Source organism: Hibiscus syriacus, unplaced genomic scaffold (assembly GCF_006381635.1).
Source record: "Hibiscus syriacus cultivar Baekdansim isolate YM2019G1 unplaced genomic scaffold, ASM638163v2 tig00111952_pilon, whole genome shotgun sequence".
NCBI classification, from domain to species: Eukaryota; Viridiplantae; Streptophyta; class Magnoliopsida; order Malvales; family Malvaceae; genus Hibiscus; species Hibiscus syriacus.
The window spans coordinates 427009-447187 of record NW_024063220.1 but is presented as its reverse complement, the minus strand read 5'-3'; the positions used below and the strand labels follow the sequence as shown (position 1 = coordinate 447187).

The 20179-nt window shown below is 33.4% G+C and overlaps 1 pseudogene; it reads left to right on the top strand.

Annotated features, from left to right (window-relative positions):
• Positions 1 to 3299: 3299 nt before the first annotated feature.
• LOC120173458 lies at positions 3300 to 7810 on the top strand (annotated as a pseudogene).
• Positions 7811 to 20179: the final 12369 nt, after the last annotated feature.

Genomic DNA, 20179 nt, shown 5'->3' with positions numbered 1-20179 from the left:
CTCACTTGGATGCCCCCAAGTTGTTGAAGTCGATCCGATTCTTGTTACGTATTTTCTGTATGATTCTCTTGATTGTGGAGTAATTCTCGATAGTGTGCCCTGGGACTCCGCTGCAATGAGCGTTCATCATACTACTTGGGGTACGGGGCTTCATGGATTTCTCTGGATATGGTGAACCACATGTGCGTCAAACAACTGTTGGTAAAGCTCCTTATATGTCATAGGGTCGAAGTGTTTCATTTTTTGATGAATCATGTGAAGATAGTTAATGTGAATGTAAAGAAATGAACAATATACAAATGTTTAAATGCATGAAGCATGAAATGTCCGAGGCATTGATCCGAAAAAATGTGCCTATTATTTGAATAATCCTTATTGGGGACAAAAATGTTACGTCTGAAGAGACAAAAAACTTTTTGATGGTATAGACCCCGCACAGCTCTGGCAAGTTGATTCGTCTTCCGCTTCTTCACCGGTTGATATCCTGTCGAACCGTTCCAGCTCCTTTGGCTAAACTTGTGCGGGTGACGAGTTGCTTGCCCCAAAAAAGGTCTCGAATGACTGCATCTCCGGCCTTCACTCTATGCCGAGCTTGTTCCAACGAAAGTGTCTTTGGAGCCTTCCATCCGAAGTTTGTCGACTTGTTTTTAGAATTCATCAATAATGGTCTCTAGCTTAGCTAGGGTTTCACCATCTTATTCTCGTAATTTTCGAAAGGATTCTCCGGGTCAATAACCATTTCCTCGTCTTGCCCCTGCAACCTTTGCTCTAAGTATTCTTAATCCCGGTTGGACTTCTGAGCTTTTTATCTCGTTGTATTATAAACCCCTTTGTCCGTTAATGTAGACTATTACGTTTAACAAACACATTTTTGGTGGATCAACACCTCGTTTTAATGATGCGAATGATCAAAAAAAAATGCAAAAGAACAGAAAATGAAAGGAGAAAAAAAAGTTAGTGAGATAAGGATAATAAAAAAATGAAAATGAAAATGAAAATCCTACCCCACATATCTACCCCACATGCTTATTATTCCTACCCGGACATGATCTCTATCCCGCATGTTGATTTTGAACAAGTCCTAACCGCATAAATTTCTAGTTCACATGCTTTGAACAGAAAGTAAAGCAGGAAATAATTCCAGCATCCTAGGGTTTGAAATGAGGTTTTGGGGTAGGCTCTAACTCCTTCAAAGTCTCCCAGTTTAGGTTCTAAAACACGGTACCCGAGTTCTCCTTGCTGGTGCCCCCTTGGGCTTACCAGACCCTTAGTCCTAAACCCATCACAGGCTTGTGTAGACTAAGTTAAACTTGAGAGGACACATTCCCTTATGCCCATACGGAGAATAAATTCACACGAAGGCATAAGGTATATGAATCCCGAAGGCTACTTGCTAGGCCCATACGGTGAATAAATTCACACGAAGGCGTCGCTTTCACCCCCACTTAAAATAGGAATTGGAGCTCGGGTATAGAGCCTTAGGTGAAAAAAACTTTGAAGTCTGAAATCATGAGAAAACGATTAGTCCAACTATTTACTCGAAGATATAATCAAAAGTAAGTAAAAAGGATCGAAATATTACCTTAAAATTTAAACTTACCATTTTCGTTAAAAAGACAACTGGAAATTACCTTAGCCTGACTCACTTACCTGTCCCCAGCGGAGTCGCCAAGCTGTCGTAACCGTCTTTCGGTTGGGCCCCGGAATTGGGCTTCGACTTGAAATAATTGTGTTAGGAGTCGCCACCGACCACTTTAAAACGAATTTAGGTAGGTCGGACACCATCTTACCTGATCTGCGTTGTACCAGAAACGTGTCGGGTTCGGGAGTCGGTTACGGTCAAGGAAGGATTAGCACCCTTGAACCGCCCTTTCGGTACCAATTAATTTTTCGGTTGTCTTTAATTGTGAAAATTAAGAATTTAAATTAAAATTTAAAAAAAAATCAATTCGAGTTACTTACCTTTGATTGGTTGAAGAGTATCCCTAAAGTCGAAAATATGTTTGGTAAAATAAAAATAAAAATAAAATGAATATGAATATGAAAAAAATGTTAATATAATAATAATAAAATAAATAAAATAGATAAAAATGATAAATAAAAGTTAGTAAAAAGAAAAATAATAAAATAAAAATAAAAATAAAAATGAAAATGAAAAAGGACCAAAATGAATATGTTCAAAAATTGAAGGATTTTACCAAGGTTTAGCATTTAACAACCCTAAGTGCACGTGGGTTACATGAAAACAAATGGCTCTGGCTTTTAAAACATGGGCCCCACAATAAGATATCTCAATTCAACTTACAGCTTGCAGTTGTTCCCCAAATTAAAAACCCACAAGTGCGTCGGTCCTCCCTTCTTCGGTCTCTCGCTTCAGACCCTAGCAGCTTCGTTCATGGAGTTTTCGTGTCGTCGCGCCGCCATTCATCGTCAATGTAGGTTCGCTGACCATTCCTCTTTGCACCCTGTTCGCAGCCGTCATCATTGTAGCGTGTTATCAACGAACACGCGAGCTTTGGGCTAGCAAACATGTCTCTTACGCGCGCTCAGCTATTCGTGGCCGTGGTAAGGCGTATCTTCTCCGAGAAAGCACAGCTGGCTTGGGTCGAGGCTGGGCAGCATCGGTTCGCCGTGAAACCTTCCCTGTAGGTTCTGATTCGGGTATTACCGTTGTTTCTGTGTGGTGGCCTTTGCGTCGAGCCCCAAAAGGGTGATATACCTTAGTATTTCGAATAAAATACTTGAGGCAATCGAGCTACACTTCGCAGATCCGCCTTATAGAACGATTCCAGGGGCTAGGTTGGAGATGGTTTTCCATTAATGAGCAGAGGCTTGTATCTTCATGTACACCATGGTCAAGTAAAACAACATCCGTAGAGTGAAACCGCCATTCAATAGTCCATAAAATGCAATTCTTCCTGAGATGAGAAGATTATCGTCGAATTTAGAGAGGAGCAGAGGAAGTGATGTTCTTTTTGCCATGGTAGTCGGTGCGTTGCTTGTGAGCGTTAACGCAAGGGAGGCGCAGGCAGAGGCAGCAACCTGGGCGCCTGTATTTGACGCATTCTTGTTGCACTCTTCATAACCCCCATTCCTTGATTCCTCCATTACTTTCTTAGTTTATGAGTACAGGGCTTTCCATTTGTAAATGGGAAATTAGGAGGAGTGGGTGGTTGTAAGGAACATTAAAGCCGACCTCTTCCAGTCTTTCTAGCTAAAGTTGATGTCGACGAGGAAGCAAACTGAGATTTAGCAAGTGAATATGGTGTCAGGGGTTACCCACACTCAAAATCTTGAGAATGGAGGGAAGAACAAAGGTCCACGTGAAGCCGATGGTCCCCTCCTTCCATTCCTTCTCTGCCTTCTCATGGGTCGTTAGATTGGCTGCAGATCCAACGGTTCAAGATTGGCTGCGCGTGATAATATTCTTAGGGTTTCATAAACCATAGTTGATATACGATCTGGGTCGTTCGGTCGATGCTTGATCCCACGACTGAGAATCGTGCAACGCTTTTGCTTAATTTGAAAACCCCTCTTTTATGTGAAAAAATGTTTTGGTACACGAACTTGATTTCAAAGTTCAATTTAGTCCTTGAACTTCATTTTTAATATTTCAATTTCATTCCTAAGTATGATTCCTATTCTAAATTAGTCCTGAACTTTTGAGTATTATAATTTCATCCCCAAAATATGGCCTTAATTCTAAATTAGTCCACAAACTTTTGAATCTTTTAATTTCATCCAAATATGTAATAATTTTGATCATAGTTTAACCTATATTTTATTTTTTTCCAAACATATAATATTATAGTTTGGCCAATGATTTATTAACAAGGATGTGATTAACATATACCTATATTTTGTGAAGAAATTGAAATGTTCAAAAGTTTGGGACCAATTTGGAATGAGGTCATAATTTTGGAATGAAATTAAAATGTTCAAAAGCGTAAAGACTAATTTAAAATGAGAGTCATAATTAGGGATGACATTGAAATGTTCAAATGTTTAGGGGCTAAGTTAGAATGAGAGTTATAGTTTGAATATTTATGATACAATTAACTCAAAGACTTTTCAAAAGTAATTAAAGAAGCGAAACCTTATTTCCAAAGAATAATAAAGAGGGGGAAAGGAAATCTATGGCTGACCCTTTTCAAACGAATCATGGGGAGGATGACTTTGAAGTTTGACCATTACTTTTCCAAATTTTCTTTGCTTGGCTGGTTGGCCCGGCCCACCTTTGATAACTATTGGTCTAATTCTGGATTTACTCTCTGTACAATATTAAATTTTGATTCGACATAATCTCATGCCATGTTAACCTAAAGACTCCGATCTTGTTTCAGTCGACCCAACCCTCTATTTTTACAATAATTATTATCAGGTCCAAATGAATACATCATGAGTTATTATCGTGCAAGTAATGATCAAAATTTTAAAATCATGTTAAGTATTCGATCAACGTGTAAGTTTATAATTGAAGATTGTTTGATTGAATTTTCACATAACCCTAACTATACAACCGATAACGGTAAAGAAGTTTGCAAGCACTTGACAACAGTACAAACGAATTAATGTGATAGGGGGACTAAAACGTAGTTAGACCCTCCCCTAAAATTTTTCCAAGCTCAGTCACCTAATTTTACCAGACGAACAATGAAGCTATAACAATATCATTTCTTTTATAAAAACAATCAAACGCCATGAAAGCTAACCTGTTAAAGTTAAAGCGTTGGTATTGATGTGTGGGGGGATTTGTGTACTGCAGTGAGTTCGTTCCAGGGTTTGCGTTGGGGAAGAATCAGCCTTACGTTGAGTTGGAGGAATCGGAGCTTCAAACCCATCAGACGCAGAGGCAGTTCTATCGGGTAAATTAAATAACAATGCAATTTCCCCATGACATGAGCTCAACACTACTAGATTGTGGTTTTACACAACAACTACCCTAACGTATCTTCCGTCGTTGGTTACTGCAGGAACCAGGGATCAAGGTTTATTCTACTTGTCAAATCTCAAAACTTGTCCTAATTTGTTTTATCGTCGGATCAATTAAGTTTCGATTTAAAATTGTTTTTCATTGAGATTGACAGCACTTTGATTCAAATAATTTATTGACGTGGTTTTAATTTGAGACATTTCGAGTATGTTTGGATTGTTTTCTAAATATTGCAGACGGCTGTATTTGGCATGAAGGACTGTAGAGATTGAGTTAGGGACATCAAGCGAAGTACAGTAAAATAAATATGTTAAAGTCTGTTTACTCTTATTCTTTTTTTAAAGCATTTTATCCTTGTTTTATTTTAAAAAGGTCATTTGTTACTTTGATATTTATTCTTTTTCTCTAGAACATTTTAACCCTTCAATATTTTATTTAGGATAAAAATATCTTTATTTTAGTTGACTGATGATCCAACAAGAGAGGGGCCTTTTTGCCTCAAAATAAATGTTGGAGGCCAAAATGATAAATAAAGAAGAATGGCTCAAAATGACCATTTTGATAAATGTTAGGGGTTAATTTTGACATTATGCCGATTAAATTTATCGAACGTTTACACTCATTATAACATTGAACTGATTATTTATAATAGTTCGATAAATTTAATGATCATTATAGGATTTTTAAAAATTTAATAGCTAAAACAATCATTTAACATAATTTGGTACTCTATGGTATTATACCCAATAAACTAATACTCCCCAAATATTATAATGCCGCCATTCTATATTATATATGTATATAATGTATCATTCAACTCTATATTGTCAAATTAATTGCAGCTTAACATGGAGATGGAGATGATAGCTTCTTCTCCGGTGATTTCTCCGGACAATTGTCTCCGTTGGAAGATCAGCTTCCGCAATCGACCGATCCGAATCGACTGTCTTCGTCTTCGTTAAGGTCACTATCGACGAGCATCCGGATTCTTCTTTGATCTTCACCTTCCCGACCGCTAATGAACCCTCTCCGTTCAACGATCCTCGCCAAGTCATGCAGCCCTTTCTCAAATGCGGTGCAACGTGCGGCTACCGACGTTGGAGGGAGAGAACGAGACGATGAGAGGGCGATCCTCTCCGTCTTAACGTCTCCTTCTTCTGCTTCCTCCTCTTCGATTCCTCTTCAACGGAATCAGAATTTTCCGTACAATTACAGCTGAACCCCAATGCTAGTGCTTTTAAACGCTATGCGTCGACGTTGGGCGGCCCGATAACGACGCCGGCGAGGGCCAGTTTACGAGCTCAGGCTATGATGAACGAGTGATTTTATTTTATAGAAAATTCAATCTGGCGAGGCGCGAACAACTGCTCGGAAGCCGCCAACCAGCAATCAGTTGCACCATATGATCGGAACGCAAAAGAAGAGAGAAACTCAATGAAAGTTTCACTGCATTGCGATCCCTTCTTCCTCCGGGCACTAAGGTACCTAAAGTCGTTAATTCATGCTTAGGTCGAATTCTTCTTCTAGTCACTGCTATTTATGATGCTTTCGATTTAATCCTTATACGTCAAAAAAAGTTAAGATAAAGTACACTAGAGATCGTTGTACAATGCTTAATAATCATTTTGGTCACTAAACTTTAAAAAATACTAAAGGGTCATTAAGTTTATTGGACTCCTATACTTATTGTAGGTTCCATAGACATTTTTTAACATTTTGATAAATTTAATATCTATTTTATTTTGAAATTTAGTGACTAAAACAATTATTAAGCATAGTTCAATGTTTATGATGTAATTTATTACAAAAGTTAATTCCTCCACTTTCTCAAAAGCATTGTCCCCATTGACTAAATGGTAAAATAACATTTTTCATCACTCCCAAAAATTCGTAATTCAATTTAACCCTCTTAGCCTTTTGATTTATGCAAAATGCATTTTTAACCATTTTAAAAATTAATAATTCGATTTAATTCATTTTAATACAAAATTTTAATTTTGACCTCAAATTTTATAATCCCCACAAAAAACCTTGAAATAAAATTTTGACAGAAATACTAAGGATGTGAATGATTGAACTAAAACTTTGAAATCCAAAGAGTATTAGTTTTAATCTTTTGATATAATTCAAACACAGGGAGTTTTGGAAGTAGAATGACTGGACCATTGATTTACATCATTAATTTTGGTATTCATGCAGGGAGATAAAGCATCGGTGCTTACAAGTGCGGGGGAATACTTGGGTTCATTGAAGGCACAAATCATGGAGCTTAGTAGGCAAAACCAGTTGCTAGAAGCACTGGTTTTGCCTTCCAAAGGAGCTTCCATGGAAGTTCATAGTTCATCGAATGAGAGTGTAAATGTTGTCGTTAAACCCATATCCGAAATCGACATCCGACCAAAGACTCGTCGACCTCAGAGTTAGCATCGTCGGAGAAGTGTCGATGGCGGATATCTTAATTCATCTGCTTGAATTCTTGAAGCTTGATAGGAATGTGAACTTGATGTCCATTGAAGCTAACACCCGTGTATCGGAATTTGGTTCGGTTAATCCTGTTAACTTGAGACTCAGATTGAGGTATGCAAATTCATCATACTTGAGACATCAACAAATTGAATTAAATACATGTTTAAAGAGTCGTTTTCTGATTGGGAATAGAAGTTGGCTTTTTATTGACAAATCGTCCAGTCGTATATTAATTTGTGTTACTTAGATTCAAAGGCGAAGCCATGGAAAATTACAATTTTAGACCCTCAAAAATAGCTATTTAGCTTAAGTATTTACAACACAATTAAAAGACCTTTTTGTTTATATATTTGTAGGGCAATGAATGGGATGAATCCATCTTCAAGGAAGCAGTGAGAAGACTAATCAAAGGCTTAGCACAGTGATGAATCACTCTAATTTCTTCTGCAGTCGCAGATTTTTCCTTTCTTTTGCTGTAAATTATACAATTTTGATTTTTGATCAGATTATTTTTCTGGATTTTTTTTTGGATACAACTTTTAACTACACCAACAGTTACGATTAAATTCAAACATTACAAGTATGAAAATATACAATCAATTTAATTTCAACGAGAATAATAGTTGCAATTAGAATCAATCATTACAAGCATTTAACTATGAAAACCCCCATATAATTAACATAATATTATAAAGAATTACATTTAAATTTTAACACAACAAGTATATCTCATCCGACTAGAATAGAATTTCATAAACTTAACTTATTCATACAAATTCTAAAAAAAAAAAAATTAATGATAAAATGCTACTTGTAAACTCAACTAATTCATTTTTTTCACTTCACTTAACTCAAACGAATATCATGTTATTGAAATGACTAAAATGAGAAAAATGTCAAATAGGGTTATAAACGAATGAGTTGAACTCGATTCGACTCAAAAATTTAAAATGAAATCCAACCCAACTCGAAAACTCGCGAGGCTAATGTCGAGTTGAGAGACTAGAGTGGATAAAAAAGTTATGGGAGCAAGTTGAAAGGAGATACATAGTTTAGAGACCAAAACTAATTTATACATATATACTTGGTAAAAGTCGTTGAAAACAACATGGTCTACACAAAATTCCACAGCTTCTTTTGTTCCATTCCAAACAAAATCTGAGTCAAAAGCGTCGTCTCAAAAAACCACCACCCGGCCCAAAAAAGTAGAATAGAAAATTGAATTTGGTCCATTCATATTTTAATTTCCGGATTATTTTGGTTCCAGTCATTTTATATTTCAATCAATTTTTAGGCACAATTCGTTTAGGTTATTTTGGGTCAAACTATTTTATGTTATAATCATTTTAGATTTAAGTTATTTCGAATTACTTTCCTAAGACATATCTAATTTGAATTATTAGAATCATTAGATTTGGGTCATTTAAATTTTAAACGCATTCAAAATTTTGACTTTTATTATTGTTAGAATTTGACTCAAATTTAAAATGACACAAATTAATATTTAAATTTGGAAAACTAAGAATCTTAGTTTGATTAAAAGTAGAGAACTATATTAAGTATTTTCTATTCTATAGTTTTCCTTTCTAATCAAGTGTATATCTTATAAATAGATACTAAGGGTAAAGTTAGAAATAAAGTTTTTTCTTTCACCAAAATATCTTGTATTTTCTTCCTTCATATTAGTGAAAGTTTTCTCATATGCCCGTGGTTTTCACCTTTTTAGGGTTTTCACGTAAATCTTGGTGTTTTTTATTTTTTTATCATGTTTATTTATTTACCGATAATTGTTTTGATATTAAACAAATTGGTATTATAAATTTAGGTTTAAGATTATGGCAATAATAAAGTATGATATTCCACTGTTGGATCGAAACCCAAGTTATCGTTGTGGCAGGTGAAGATTCAGGATGTCCTTGCACAATTGGACTTAAATGATGCATTGTAAGAGTTTGATAAAAAGACACCGTCAAATTGGATGAACGAAGAAAAGCATAAGGATCGTAAAACCCTATTTCATATCCGTTTACACTTATCAAATCAAATATTGCAGGATGTGTTAAAAGAAAAAAAGTTACTTCTTTGTGGACGAAATTGGAGCAACTATGCATGCAAAAATCGTTGACCAGTAAGTTGCACTTAAAGCAACGTCTTTATTCGCTCAAGTTGGCGAATGTTCATCTCTTTAAGAGCACCTGATCGCATTCAAGGAAACTGTGTGATATAGACTTTAGAAGTATGATCAAGAATATTTAGGATTGATCCTTTTGTGTTCATTGCCTTCTTCATACTATATTTTTAGAGACATAATTCTGTACAGTCGTGAACGTTCACTCTTGAAGAGGTGTACAATGGTTCACACTCGTTTGACAAGATGAATTGTCTTTTATCTAGTTTTGAGCCTCATGTAGAGGGTTTCATAGTGCATGAATCAATTAGTTTAGACCATGAAAGAAAAGGCGAGCGTTCTTCTAGTAATGAAGGAATGGACATTTCAAAATCTTTCAACTAAGATAAAACTTGTCACTTTTGTAAAAGAAAGTCATGTTAAATTGGAGTGTTACAAGTTACAGAATAATTAAGAGAGAAGCTAAAGAGCAAAACTCCAAAAAATATGGTAAGATCGGGGTAGTAGAGAGTGCGATGACGAAGAACTCCTAGTTGCAACTGATGACAACTCTATAACAAGTGATGAATGAATACTTGACTCTGGTAGGAGTTTTCATATGAGTCATAATTGTGACTAGTTTGTGACGTATAAAGTTGTATCTACTGGTGATGTATTTTTGGGAAATAATGTTTTTGTTAAGACGCTGGTATTGGCATAATAAAGATTAAAATGTTCGATGAGTTGTTTGAACTTGGTAATATGAGACATGTTCCAGATATAAGTAGAAATCTAATTTCGTTAGGTACCCTAGATTCAAAAGGTATAAATTCTCCAGTGAAGGTGGAGCTATGAAGATTTGTAAGGGCTCTCTTGTTGTGATGAAAAAGGCAGAGAAATACTGCCAAATTTTATGTTCTACACGATTCAACAGTTTTAGATAATGCACTTGATGTTTCATCCCTCGTGTCAAATTACGTTACTAGTAAAAAATCTTGACTAAATCTAGCAAAAACAAGACTTTTTGTTAAACAAGATAATTATGGGCAAACGGTTATGTAAAGTAGAAAAAAGTTCAATTTCATGAGCATAACGAAGTTGAAGATAAAATTATCATTGATGATCAGGATTGTGTTGTGCATGATATTGCTTGTGATGATACATTTGTGAGCAAAGTTGAGACTTATGATAACCATGTCGATGTGAAGGCTAAATCCAAGCTTAGAAAAATTTGGATTCAGTCGGTATCCATTACTGAAGATTACCCCTTTGAGGGGTGTTGTGGAAGAGGTGAAAAACTTGTTCGTTGAAGTGAAGAATTGTTTTTCGTTGAGTTTGGGTGTTTCATCCGAATTTGGGTGTTTTATCTCGAAACCTTTGTACTTTCATAACTTGCGTCAAGGTAAATATTTGTTAGAGTTTGACCCGAATTCAAACTGGCACAAATTAATATTTAAATTTGGGAAAATAAGAATACTAATTTGATTAAAATAGAGAACTTTATTAAGGTAGATTTATACTCTATATAGTTTTCTGTTATAATATCAGAACGATTATTAGCAACTAAATAAACACGATCAAAAAGAAAAACAAAGAACATTAAAATTTACGTGAAAAACCCAAAAAGAGAAACCTACGAGCATAGGAGAATAATTTCACTAATATGAAGAAAGAAAATATAAGAGAGTTTTGGTAAAAAAAAAACTTTATTTCTAACTCTTATCCTTAGTATCTATTTATAGGATAAATACTTGATTACAAAGGAAATGTTAGAAATTTGAGAGCGAAAAAATTAATTTTTATAATTATTATAATATTAAATTTAATAAATAATTATTTAAAAAAAAAGTTTAATACTTAAGATCTCTTGTATACTTCATATGGGCATTAATATAAGTCAAAGCCCAAATCAGGCAGGACAATTGAAGGAAGTGAAAAGGTTCAGAATCTTATGCTATTCTGAATTATGATTTGAACACATGTGTGAATGATTCCAGTCAAAATTTGATATTTAGTGGCACAAAATTATTCAATTTTCCTTTCTAGAACTTGATTTGTTCCAAGACTTGTAATTGTGTATCACTGACTGCTCTTTCCCTATTCTATCTTCTGGGTTTTTCTACATCATATATCATTCTATTCGAATCAAATTCATACAAGACCATTCCTTTGGATTAACCTCAACAAAATTAAATATAGAAATATACTAATTTCATTTGTTTATTTATGTATAAGGGTGAATATTCTTTCAAAACAAATAATATTTTTAAAACTAATAATTTGACAAGTGTCATTTTATCATTTATATTTTACTACGAAGAATAAAAAATTTATTAACCAAATTGTTAACATTTAAACTTGACTATAATTCAAAATATAAACTACTAATTTAAGTTGACTCAAATAATTCAACTAGAATAACTCAAAATTAAAAAATAAATAAAATCAAATTTTATTAGTCCCTATTTATATATATACAAAAAAAAATACTAATTTAAGTATAGATATTATTTATTGATGTTCATATACATTTTATGTTACAAAAAGAATAGCGTTTCGACAAACCATTTGGGCCTATAAAGGGGGAAACCCACCTGACATCTGAACCAAAGATCAAATTAAGGGAAAAATCAACCGTATGGCAAGAAATTAAAAGAAACCTACGCAGATGCCACAAAATGATTGATGACAAGCTATCATAACATGACCATAGTTGGCAGAGACATATTGTTTTATTAATAGGGTGAGTATAACATAATATATGTTTAAAAATAATTCTTAATCATTTGATATTAAATGATTAAATTATTTTTTGTTTAAACTCGGGACCTCAATTCTTTTACAATGATGTCACTCGGTTCATGCGGGAAGACATATACACTTGGGTTACTGGAACATGCACATGGAGAAAATCTCAACATATCTCCCGACTAAGAGACTACGTCCTAGTATACCAGACAAACCAAAAAGGGGGAAAGAAGGGTTCTCCAAACCAATCATATTAACATTTTCATGGAATTTAACAAGGAATGAAAAATTAGTGTCACTACAAAATTTGGAAGGGTAATAAGACGCATTAAGTATCACATACCTTCTTTTTGTGCTTACTTTCTTCTTCATTCTCGTGATCTTCATTTCCATCATCTTCTATCTCTAGTTCATCTCCCTGGATAACTTCTCCTGTAAGTCATGACACTGCATGTTGAATAATCTTGTCTCGAATTGTTGATCTGCACAAATGAACAGATAGAATAAGACTCAAACTATCAGTTTGACAAATATATAGAACTCGTTAGAAGCTTGAAGAGGACTCCAAACTTAAAAGAGCCTATAACTAGAGTAAGCTTGAAAAGAACACGCCCTATGTCACAGTCCTGTTCCATTAGATTTTGAAGCTCTTCAGCCTGTGCAAGAAGAGAGAACAATTTGAAAAACAAAAGTAGTGAATCAATCATCAAAATTAAAATGGTTGTTTTTGAGGTTGCCCATAGGCCATACGGTATCTTCATCAATGCCTTCATCATCATCAGGAACTTCAGGAGGATTGAAGAAGTTGAAGAAACTTCCACAATCTTCTGTTTTAGTGAGTGGCTTGGCATTCTTTGATCCACTCTTAGGCAAACCTTGGCATATAAGGGTTGATATAATGTCTGATATTCAGCTTCAAGTGCTGCCCTCTCCTAAAAATTTTGCCTCTGAGTCATCATGTTGATGCTATTGAAGAAATAAAAATGAACCCCTTGTCAAAAAAGATCTCTCTTCTCCGACCAGTGGCGGATCCACAGTATACTTAGGATGATCACGTATTCAATCTGAAAATCTGATTTTCTTTATTTAGTTACCTATTTTTATCCATACTAAAATTTTATTTGTGCTCACCTCTTAAAAATATTATGTTTTTAACATATCTTCAAAAATATTTCTAAATATTTTTAGATTTGCCACGGTTTACAACCATATTGAGTCTCTCGAATAAACTAAAATTAGATTACAACAATCTACTCCACATCTAGATGAGAACAGGATAGTAAATGTACAACAAAAACTGGCACAATTAATATTTAAATTTGGGAAAATAAGAATACTAATTTGATTAAAAGTAGAGAACTTTATTAAGGTAGATTTATACTCTATATAGTTTTCTGTTATAATATCAGAACGATTATTAGCAACTAAATAAACACGATCAAAAAGAAAAACAAGACATTAAATTTACGTGAAAAACCCAAAAGAGAAAAACCTACGAGCATAGGAGAATAATTTCACTAATGAAGAAAATATAAGAGAGTTTTGGTAAAAGAAAAAACTTTATTTCTAATCTTATCCTTAGTATCTATTTATAGGATAAATACTTGATTACAAAGGAAAATGTTAGAAATTTGAGAGCGAAAAATTAATTTTTATAAATTATTATAATATTAAATTTAATAAATAATTATTTAAAAAAAAAGTTTAATACTTAAGATCTCTTGTATACTTCATATGGGCATTAATATAATAAGTCAAAGCCCCAAATCAGGCAGGACAATTGAAGGAAGAAAAGGTTCAGAATCTTAGCTATTCTGAATTATGATTTGAACACATGGTGTGTGAATGATTCCAGTCAAAATTTGATATTTAGTGGCACAAAATTATTCAATTTCCTTTCTAGAACTTGATTTGTTCCAAGACTTGTAATTGTGTATCACTGACTGCTCTTTCCCTATTCTATCTTCTGGGTTTTTCTACATCATATATCATTCTATTCGAATCAAATTCATACAAGACCATTCCTTTGGATTAACCTCAACAAATTAAATATAGAAATATAAATTTCATTTGTTATTTTGTATAAGGGTGAATATTCTTTCAAAACAAATAATATTTTTAAAATAATAATTTGACAAGTGTCATTTTATCATTTATATTTTACTATGAAGAATAAAAATTTATAACCAAATTGTTAACATTAAACTTGACTATAATTCAAAATATAAACTACTAATTTAAGTTGACTCAATAATTCAACTAGAATAACTCAAAATTAAAAAATAAATAAAATCAAATTTTATTAGTCCCTATTATATATATACAAAAAAATACTAATTTAAGTATAGATATTATTTATTGATGTTCATACATTTATGTTACAAAAAGAATAGCGTTTCGACAAACCATTTGGGCCTATAAGGGGGAAACCCACCTGACATCATCTGAACCAAAGATCAAATTAAGGGAAAAAATCAACCGTATGGCAAGAAATTAAAAGAAACCTACGCAGATGATGCCACAAAATGATTGATGACAAGCTATCATAACATGACCATAGTTGGCAGAGACATATTGTTTTATTAATAGGGTGAGTATAACATAATATATGTTTAAAAATAATTCTTAATCATTGATATTAAATGATAAATTATTTTAGTGTTTAAACTCGGGACCTCAATTCTTTTACAATGATGTCACTCGGTTCATGCGGGAAGAGACATATACACTTGGGTTACTGGGAACATGCACATGGAGAAAATCTCAACATATCTCCCGACTAAGAGACTACGTCCTAGTATACCAGACAAACCAAAAAGGGGGAAAGAAGGGTTCTCCAAACCAATCATATTAACATTTTCATGGAATTTAACAAGGAATGAAAAATTAGTGTCACTACAAAATTTGGAAGGTAATAAGCATTAAGTATCACATACCTTCTTTTTGTGCTTACTTTCTTCTTCATTCTCGTGATCTTCATTTCCATCATCTTTCTATCTCTAGTTCATCCCTGGATAACTTCTCCTGTAAGTCATGACACTGCATGTTGAATAATCTTGTCTCGAATTGTTGATCTGCACAAATGAACAGATAGAATAGACTCAAACTATCAGTTTGACAAATATATAGAACTCGTTAGAAGCTTGAAGAGGACTCCAAACTTAAAAGCCTATAACTAGAGTAAGCTTGAAAAGAGAACGCCCTATGTCACAGTCCTGTTCCATTAGATTTGAAGCTCTTCAGCCTGTGCAAGAAAGAGAGAACAATTTGAAAAACAAAAGTAGTGAATCAATCATCAAATTAAAATGGTTGTTTTTGAGGTGCCCATGGCCATACGGTATCTTCATCAATGCCTTCATCATCATCAGGAACTTCAGGAGGATTGAAGAAGTTGAAGAAACTTCCACAATCTTCTGTTTAGTGAGTGGCTTGGCATTCTTTGATCCACTCTTAGGCAAACCTTGGCATATAAGGGTTGATATAATGTCTGATATTCAGCTTCAAGTGCTGCCCTCTCCTAAAAATTTTGCCTCTGAGTCATCATGTTGATGCTATTGAAGAAATAAATGAACCCCTTGTCAAAAAATCTCTTCTCCGACCAGTGGCGGATCCACAGTATACTTAGGATGATCACGTATTCAATCTGAAAATCTGATTTTCTTTATTTAGTTACCTATTTTTATCCATACTAAAATTTTATTTGTGCTCACCTCTTAAAAATATTATGTTTTTAACATAATCTTCAAAAACATATTTCTAAATATTTTTAGATTTGCCACGGTTTACAACCATATTGAGTCTCTCGAATAAACTAAAATTAGATTACAACAATCTACTCCACATCTAGATGAGAACAGGATAGTAAATGTACAACAAGAACTCAAAGCAAACTGAATCAAACTGAGTGATCTTAACATTTAAGGAGACTCGAGTTTTTGGCTGTGAAACTAAATCATATCCTAAATCAATCAATGTAACCAAAATAAAAAACGACAAGCAATGTCGTAAAAGAGAACTTACCTGGGATTCTCTGAACCTCCAACACGCTCCCTGACATTCGGAGAGTCTCTCTAGCACATCAGTATGCTTCCTAGCAAGACTGAAGTTTATTCTGCATACAAAAAAAAAAACAGTAAAACAGAGAAACCAATAAAAAAGAAAGAAAGAAGAGTAGCAATATGAGGAGACTGGATCGAGCTTCCTCGTTAAGACCTAAAACCAAACTATGAGGGGAAAGAAACAAAAATGCACCATACAGTTAAGCGGTAAAGAGTAGGGTTTAAGAGCAGCAATGTGATTTTACCATCGGTGAGATCGATGTTGAAAGGGTTATTTTTTTTTTTTTTAGAAATAAGGCGCTAAAATTCTAGAGGTAGGGGAATTGGAGCGAAAGGGAACCGGGAGTTTTGAAGTTTGAGTGGTTTACATATATATTTGTCATTAAATCAAATTTTGATAAATTTACTTTCAAAATTTTATTTTTTTTATCAATCCTCTTAATAGGCAAAACCCACGAGATAATGTTGTTGGAAATTTTATTTCACGAGATAATCCTCTCCTCATATTAATTGCTACGATAGGACGAATGCTACAGTCCCCGTCGTTGGTCGCCAAGTGCTCAAGGCGAGGAAGGAGGTCACCATGGCATCCGTGTGCGACCTGTGGTGCTTTGCATGCTCCATGCACGCCCAACGACCTATCAGGTCGCCATGCAGTCCCGACGACATGCTGGTTGCCATGCACGCCATAGCTGCGAGTTTCCTGCAGTTATCATAGCTACATTATTGCAGCGTAAAATCAACTGCTGCATGTAGCAATTAGTGCATTATTTAGCGTCAACGGTCATATATTGCAGCCTTCAACATGAATTATGCAGCTCAAATTGATTGCAACTTACCAACTGTGCAAAGATCATTATATTAGATATGAGGGATTTAGGGTAGAAGCATAAGAAAGAAAGAAAATTTGTCGAGAGAAAAGAAAGGAAAGGAAGAAGAAGAAAGGGAGATAAAGGCTCAACATCGTTCGTGAGGTAATTTTTTATTGTTTAATTTAGTTTATTATATGAAATAATTAGTTTGTTAGTTTAGGGTTTAGGGTAAAACAAAATTTTAGTTAATTAGTTTGTTAGTATAAATTATTAGTTTGTTAGTTTAAGTTATATTATATTAGTTTGTTAGTTTAAGTTATATATTATATTATATAAAAAATTAGTTAATTAGTTTCTTAGTTTAAGTTATTTAATGTAAAAAAATTTTTAATTAATTTGTTAGTGTGTTTAAACGTATATTAGGTTGTTTGTTGAAGTTGAAGTTATATTATAAAAAAAAGTTAATTAGTGCTTAATTAGTTTGTTAGTTTGTTATTTTAACTAAATTATATTATAATAAAGAAATAGTTTATTATTTTAAGTTATATTATAATATATTAGATTATATAAAATTAATTTGTTTAATTTATTGTTGTTAAAGAATATTTTTTTACATGTACAGGGCATTATTACACAACATTTGCCCACGTACAGATTGATTCGAAGAAAGAAACAAGAAAAGAAAGGAAAGGAGAAGGCTTAAATACGCGGTAATTTATTATTTTTTGTGTAAATTAGTTAGTTAGTTATATTAGATTATAAAATTAATTTGTTAAATTTATTCCCTTTTAAAAAAATATTTGTTTAAAAATATTTAGTGTTGTTTTAAAAAAATTTTTTGTTTAATTTATATTAGATTATGTGTAAATTAGTAAGGAGTAAAAATTGAATGTAATATAATCTTAAAATTTATAACAATTATTTAACAAATTTGTTTGATATTTAAAAAAATAAAAAATATTATCAAACAATAATTATTATTAGTAATCATTACTAAATTATATTATTATTAATCATTAAATACCCAAATTATTAGATTAATAATAATTATTAAATCATTATTACTAATATTAGTAATCAATTAATCAAGTTAAATAACAAATTTTATTTTATCATTAATATAATAGTATACTATTATATTTTATTTATTTATTTAATGATTTATGAAATTATCTTATCTAATTTTTTAATCTAAATTTATATTTTCTTATTTGTAGAGTAAATGAAACAACTTTTTCACGATTGTCCATTATAATGGACATATATGGAATATGAAGTCGGAGTTGTTTTTCAGTCTGAAAAACCAATAAATATGATGTTAAAAAAAGACATCACATTTATAAATGAAGTAGAAGATAGAAAGAAAATTTGAGCTGCGTTGATGGTTTGAGGTATATGTTTATGATATGCCCCAACCCAATCAGATATACTGTAGTTCCACTTGAAGAAGATGATGATATTGGAACCATGATTGGATTACATGAGTCAACCAATATAGCAGTTATTGAGTTATTTGTTGATGTGCGTAACATATGTGATGTTCATGGGTCATCAAGAGGTGTGACTCAAAATCCATCTGAAATGACTTTCGATAGTGAGTTTGAGGACACGAAATACAGGTTCCCGAATAGTTTTATGGCACTATTAGAAAGTGAAAATGAGTCGGAGGACATCTGCAGTAGTAGAGTATGAGACGAGAAACATACCATTCGGAATTTACTGTTGATTGATGCTGAAAATCGATGGGGAGAAATTCATGATGATTCAAGCGAAGATGAAGAAACTGAAGAACCCATTTTAGGCGACGACGATAATTTTTCCGATAGAGGTGCAATTGACTTGGGCATTGATGAAGTTCCGACACCGTATGAAGCTACTCCCCATATGTACGAGACCATCAAATCTGTACAGGTGGTCATGCGTCTCAACCCAATTCACCTTTTCTTTACGGCGACATCAATCTGTGCAGGTGGTCACGCGTCTCAATCCAATTCACCTGACGACCACCATCTAAGTTTTAGAGGAGGTAATGATCCCATGGACTCTACAGAATAGGTTGGTGGAAGCCGAATTGCCTCAGCACTCTATCCGCAAATTGGATCTCAACAAAAGCAAAATTGATCAATGGTGTAACAACACACCAATATTAAAACCCATCAAAAACATCGTGCGACACCAACGCCAAAATTTCTTCATCTATGTATGGTCTCCAATTAAACTGTAAAATTAAAATAACAATAAAATTGATTTAAATCAAATAATATAGTTAATTTAAATAATAATTAATAATAACAGATTATACATACCTCCTTTTTACTCTTAATGTCAATCTTCAGCTTGTACTCTTTAATAATGTTGTGCACCAACCCCGTTCATTCAATTTTATGCCTCCATCTGTATATCAATCAAAACAAAAATATGGCCATTTTGTTCAATAATTTTAATCAAAATAAATATTTTATAATTAATATTTTATATTAAAATAGAGAATTAATATTACCTTCCGGCAAGTGGAAAGTCAACCGCAGTCCGACTAATCGGTGTCAAAAACGAAAGTCTATGCCAAGCCCATGATTGTAGCAGCAGTAGATATCCACCGAATTCTGCTATATTATTATCATTCACGATTAATGAAGCCTTGCACATCTCACGATACAAGAACGCCAATATCGTCGATCCCCAGCTATATTGCCTATTATTCACAAAATTTCTTAAAAAAAGAAGATACTGAGTGTGAACATAATTACTGGATTTATCCGACATCAAAATTCCCCCAATCAACTGCAATATATATGCTCATGTTGCATATATAATTTCTTTCTCCATACTATTTGGTTGGAGCTGAAATTGAATCTTCAACCATGACAACCTCATACGCCACCCTTTACACTCTGGTGATACGGGTGTTTTCCCAAGAAACACACTACAAAGTTGTGCCACATTATTGTACTCGTGTGTCATTACCACCGGCATCCCATTTGTTTGGACCCCTAGTTACATTGCTACATCCTCCAGAGTTATCGTACATTCTCCACACAGCAAATGAAACGTGTCA